This window comes from Leopardus geoffroyi, chromosome B1 (assembly GCF_018350155.1).
Source record: "Leopardus geoffroyi isolate Oge1 chromosome B1, O.geoffroyi_Oge1_pat1.0, whole genome shotgun sequence".
Taxonomy (NCBI): Eukaryota; Metazoa; Chordata; class Mammalia; order Carnivora; family Felidae; genus Leopardus; species Leopardus geoffroyi.
In genome coordinates this window covers 163,438,720-163,444,570 of record NC_059327.1, presented here as the reverse complement: position 1 = coordinate 163,444,570, position 5,851 = coordinate 163,438,720, and the positions used below count along the sequence as shown (strand labels likewise).

At 42.2% G+C, this 5,851-nt stretch overlaps 1 long non-coding RNA gene across 3 annotated transcripts; it reads right to left on the bottom strand.

The window, feature by feature from the left end:
* Positions 1 to 364: 364 nt before the first annotated feature.
* On the bottom strand, positions 365 to 5,498 carry LOC123595997. Of its 3 annotated transcripts, none has more exons than XR_006711473.1 (5): positions 5,363 to 5,498; positions 5,140 to 5,228; positions 4,854 to 4,936; positions 2,760 to 2,894; positions 365 to 1,330 (listed from the first exon to the last, which is right to left on the bottom strand). It is a non-coding gene; the product is annotated as an uncharacterized LOC123595997 (long non-coding RNA). The 3 variants fall into 3 exon arrangements; XR_006711472.1 differs by adding an exon at positions 2,009 to 2,139 and having other exon boundaries at positions 5,140 to 5,478; XR_006711471.1 differs by having other exon boundaries at positions 5,140 to 5,473.
* Between the last annotated feature and the right edge of the window lie 353 nt (positions 5,499 to 5,851).

Sequence of the window (5,851 nt, the reverse complement as noted above, 5' to 3'; positions counted from 1 at the left end):
CTGGGGCTCAAAAACTGACAGAATAAACTTCTGTTGTTCTAAGCCACCGAGCTTGTAATCAGTTGCAGTAGCTAGCCTCTGGTAACTAATACTTTAGACTGAAAGCTTCAGATCACAAGTCTAGCTGGAGCTGGAACCTCACCACATTGCCTCCTATGCTGTGTTTTTATTATGGGTTATGGGTCTGCGGGTCAGGGGGGGTTAGATCATATCTATCCATTAGTCGATTTTTTAAAAATTTGAGGTATGGCAATGAAGTTAAACTTTATTTAGATTAAAACCATTAGAGACATGAGCAGGTGGCTAAAGTATGGAGGATTAGCAAATGCCTCATTAAACAACACAGATGATCAACACTAATATAAAAAAAATCAATTTATGGTTTATTGGGACGTCAGTTATTTATGTACATTTTCAGTAAATTTCATTTACACAGTACAAAGCACCTCCAAAGATCAAGCTGTGACAAAGTCAGTAATAAAAAATTAAGACAATATGAAAAACATCATTCTAATTTTTGCCTTGTGGGCCACACAGCTTTGACCAGCAGGGTCCCAGAGGTAATATAGACCATTAAAATGAGACCATTTTTCCATAACAACCTCAATTAGTTTTGGCTCATGTTCCACAAAATGTAAATTTGGATTTCTGGGAATCTTTTAAAACAGCAACAAAAAACCCTTAATAGTATAACTAATAAAACTAGTCTTTTCAGAGTCACTGCCATGGGGCTCTGACTTAAGTCCTATATGTTGCAATTTGGTGCATCTAAGTTGCTACAATACCAATACTGAATGATGACAGTGTCCTACTGGAGACTAGAAAGGAAACTGGGGCAAAAACAAGTTTCTCAATGAGAAATTCATCCTGCTGTACTCAAAATCTCTTCTTATGGGAAGGAACAACATGTGATTCAAGTAGCTCTTTAAAATGCTAATGTTAATGGACAAAAATAACAAATTGTTTTCTAGGTTTATCAAAATTTCTTTTATGTGAAATCATTTTTCACCTATTATTTTGTATCTCATTCTGACATGAATTACCAATGCTTTTCTATTAATGTTTCAGCAAAGCTACCATTTGACTTGACCATAAATGTACTTAAAGCTATTTGTGGCCAACTGAATATCCAAGATCATACCTGCCCTTTGATGAATGCTTATTAGAGCTGAAGCTTAGGATATGACCCCACACTCAGTAGCACACGTAGACAATGTGAAGGTCAGAATGCAGTTCCTTGTTGTTGATGAAGAGATTGTGTATGTTGTTATTCACACGTTGCTAATTGCAGTCATGCCTTTCAAAACTCGAAGCATGGAATCTCGTTCTCCTGGTGAAAGAAGTTAGGAACAAAATTGAACTCTATTTGTCTACCCTTCATGCCAAATTCCAGAACCAAACAGTTTATATATAAGAATCCATTTGAAACTAAAATTTAGATTACATAAAGAATAGAAAGTTTTGTGGGTTTTTGACCAAAATCAGGTCCTGATTTGGGGGTGGGGGGAGTGGAAGGGAAGAGTATATTTTTACTAAAACTGCCCACTATTCCTACAGCCTCTTCTGTTTCATTCTTGCTGACAGATTTGAATTCCAGTTTCCAACATCTGACCTCAATCTCCCACCACAAAAATTCCATTATTACAAGTCTGAATATTTCTGCCTAAAGATGGCCATTCTTTTCTTATCGTTGTTGAAATAGTACCACAAAGGGGCACCTGGGAGGCTCAGTTGGTTGAGCATCCGACTTCAGCTAAGATTATGATCTCAGGGTTCATGAATTCAAGTCCCGCATCGGGCTCACTGCTGTCAGTGCAGAGCCCGCTTTGCATCCTCTGTCCCCCCATTGTCTCTTTGCCCCGCTCACACTCTCTCCCTCAAAAATAAATAAACATTAAAAAAATAACATGAAGTATTTCCATACAGAGTAACACTGATGTCCAGCTCCCTGTTGAAAGTTTAACTGCCCAGACTGTAGGTAACCTACTGATTATTCAAATGAGCTCACCCTGAAAAGACCAGGTAGAAATTTAGCTACTGCGGTAACAGAGGGCCAGGTTCCCAATAAACCTCTAGGCTCCACGCTCTCTCCTTTGTCACACTCAACTCCACAGGTTTGACTCTGCTCAAATCATGTACCTACAGAGCCAACGGAACACGTTTGAAAAAGCTCAGCTCACTTGAGATTCAGATACAAGTTACTCCAAGACCAGTGAAACTAAACTGTATGTAGGATTGTGCCATGAATATATACCCAATTGTCAGGTTCATGTGCAGCTCTGTTATCGTTTGGCCTCGGCAGGGTCCTGAACCACAACAGAATGAGATATAATCCTCCTAGAAACTTTCCTCATGTGCAAGTTTTCTTTCAGCATGAGTTTGTTTCTTAGTCTACATTTCACTTTTCAGCTGTCTGAGCCAACCCGATTTCTGACCTTCTCAATGTTTTCCTGTGTTCTGTGGATAACTGGACAGCCACTTTTCACATCACCATGGATATCATCTCTGCCTTCTTTAAACCTTTTGTGCCAGTCAAAAACTCTTGCTCTCGACATTACTTCTTCACCATAAACTACTTGTAACATCTCAAGTGTCTCACTTGCAGATTTATTTAACTTCACACAAAACTTAACATGAATTCGTTGCTCTAAATAATGGTCACTCATTTTGATGGTGGAAAAAAGAATAATTCTATTCACATGTACTCACAAGGTTAGTGGGCAACCTGGAAAGCGCTGCTGTGCCAGCTAAACATGTACCTGGGCAACAGTCACTCCTCCTGTGATTTCACAAGCCACACATGGAAAAACAGTCCAAACAGAAGAGTGCAAACAATCTTTGGAGGAGTTGATGAAGGTTTCGGCATCGTATATATACCATCTCAGCTTGAACACCTTGTATTTTCCCATATACAAAAGGGGAGAAAATAAATCAGCATTTTCTTGTCGAATGGCTAAGAAAATGATATTTGAAATATATGAACTATGCACAGGGAGCATTTAGCCTCCCCACCTCCCAAAAAAAAACCCTAAGATAAAATCCATCCGAATAACAGTATGGAAGATGCCATTTGTCCTGGCTGTATGTTAAGAAAGAGCTAGTTTGAAATTATGGGGCTTTTTTGGGGCGCCTGGGTGGCGCAGTCGGTTAAGCGTCCGACTTCAGCCAGGTCACGATCTCGCGGTCCGTGAGTTCGAGCCCCGCGTCAGGCTCTGGGCTGATGGCTCAGAGCCTCCATGGAGCCTGTTTCCGATTCTGTGTCTCCCTCTCTCACTGCCCCTCCCCCGTTCATGCTCTGTCTCTCTCTGTCCCAAAAATAAATAAACGTTGAAAAAAAAAATTAAAAAAAAAAAAAAAAAGAAATTATGGGGCTTTTTTTTTTTAACACTTTATTTTTTTAAGTTTATTTATTTTGAGTGTGAGCAGGGAAGAGGGGCAGAGGGAAAGAGAGGATCTTAAGCAGGCTCCACACTCAGCCCAGGGCCTGATGTGGGGCTTGATCTCATGACCATGGGATCATGACCTGAGCTGAAACCAAGAGTCAGACGCTTAACCAACTGAGCCACCCAGGTGCCCTGAAATTATGGTTTTTCTAATGATGTTGATTGATAGGTCAAATGTAAGATATCAAAGTAGTTTATTTCCAAATACATAACGAGAATAGATTTGGTTGTCTCCAGTGTGTATAATACAATGTATGTAGTTGAGTGTTTAGGAATTCTAACATTTAAACGTTACCTATATTCATCCTGCACATACTATCTAGTGTATTCAGAATTTAAAACAAACACACATACACTGAAAAACAGCATCTTGTAAGCTTTGAACATGAATTTCTCTCATTTAGTTCTCAAATCAAAACTTGAAAGGGTTTCACAAATTATGTTTGTACAACCCAAATGCTGGAATTAAAGTTATCCAATGATTGGTTGCAAATATAGACTGTATTTGATGAGTTCTGCTGTGTGTGTGTGTGTGTGTGTGTGTGTGTGTGTATGGTGAAATATACAGGCCATAAACCATTTGTAAGTGTGTAATTCAGAGGCGTTACTTACATTCATAATGTTGTACAACCATCACATTTCCAGGACGTTTCCATCATCCCAAACGGAAATTCTGTACCTATTAAATAGTAACTCCCCATTCTCTCCTCTCCCTGGACCCTGGTAAACTCTGTTTCACTTTTTGTCTGTATGAACTTGACTAAGTTCCTCATATCGGTGGAATCATACAGTATTTGTCTTTGTGTCTGGCTTATTTCACTTAACATGTTTTCAAGATTATCCTATGTTGTAGCAGGTATTACTGACTCCTTAAGGTTGACTAAATACTCCATTGCATGTACAGACCACATTTTGTTTATCCATTCCTTTCTACATTTACTTGGGTTGTTTCTACCCTTTGGCTATTGGAAACAATGTTACTGTGAGCATGGATGTACCAGTAACTGAGTGCCTGCTTTCAGTTTTCTGGGGTATATAGGAGTAAGTGGAATTGCGGGATCATATGGTAACTCTGTGTTTCATTTTTTGAGAAATCATCAAACGGTTTTCCAAAGCAACTACACCATTTTGCATGCCCACAAGCAATGCACAAGGGTTCCAATTCCTCCATATCCTCACCAACAATTATTTTCTACAAACTTTCACACCGGTGGGTGAAAATTCCGGTATCTACAGGGTTAAGTATTTGCTTCCCAATCCTCCTTTGCCTCCCCATCTCCCCAGGCCCCCCCCCCGCTTTTTTGGCAATGCTTTTCCTTCAGTGAAAACACAGATAATGTTGTGGTTTTTGACAAGCACAAGAATTCAATAAATACTGATATGCTCCTTTACTGGAAGAATCCGCATTACCTTTTTAGGAGGTGAACAGAGCTGCTTTAAGTGTCTGCATTAGAAACGAAGTTCAAAATGTTAAGTGTGACTCCACTTGAACTCTGTAAATTAGCAGAAAAAGCACGTGTTAAAAACGGGCTGGGACACTTAAGGCGGTTAAACCCTAGAAGCATAGTATACTGTACTGTACCCCATGAACTAAAAAGGGCGTTAGCATTAGAACCACAAGTTCACCCACTATTTTTAATCCAAATGTTCCTTTCAAGGTTGCACACCCTTCCACATAGGTGGAGTGAGTCAGTACCTGGCAGGGCTTAATCGGGTCTCGCTTTCCTACCACGGGGTCCTTCTGCCAAGTGGCAGCAGAGCGTCTCTGCCAGCCCATCTCCGCTCCTGCGGAGGAGAAGGCAGGTAAAGGTCCAGCCCGAGAACCCAGTGCCCGGGCCGCTCCTCACCTGGGCCTCGGGCTCCAGGGTGGCAGGAGACGCAGCTCCCAGCCTGCGCCTCGTCAAGGTCCCTGGCCGTACCCACGACACCAGACAGCAACCCCCCCTCCGCCAGCCTCGACCCGGCAAAAGGCTCCAAGTGTCGGAGGAGCCAGACCAATTGACAAAGCACCGCCGAAAACCGGAACTCTCGCGAGACACAAGACTACTGAGAGGTTCGTCGTGCCAATCAGCGGATGGGGGCGGTCCCAGAGCGCGTTCAATTGGCTAACCGTGGGAAAGCTCGCGTCCCATTGGCATCTTTTCTGGCCCCAACTCCACCCCTCGACCGGAATGCCCGCCCCCTTCAATGGCCCCACCTCTGAGCTGAGTGGGTAGGGAGGAGGGGAAACGCCTACAGTAGCGCTGGGTTCCAGGTGCTGGAGCTCAGGCGCCCGAATGGTCCTAACCCTTAACCTGGGGCACCATAGGAACAGGTCACGCTCAGATTCTGACATGTTCCGTGTTGTTCCTTACTTCGGCCATTTACTCTGTATTCCACACTATCCGGTCTTAGGCAGGGAGGTGCCT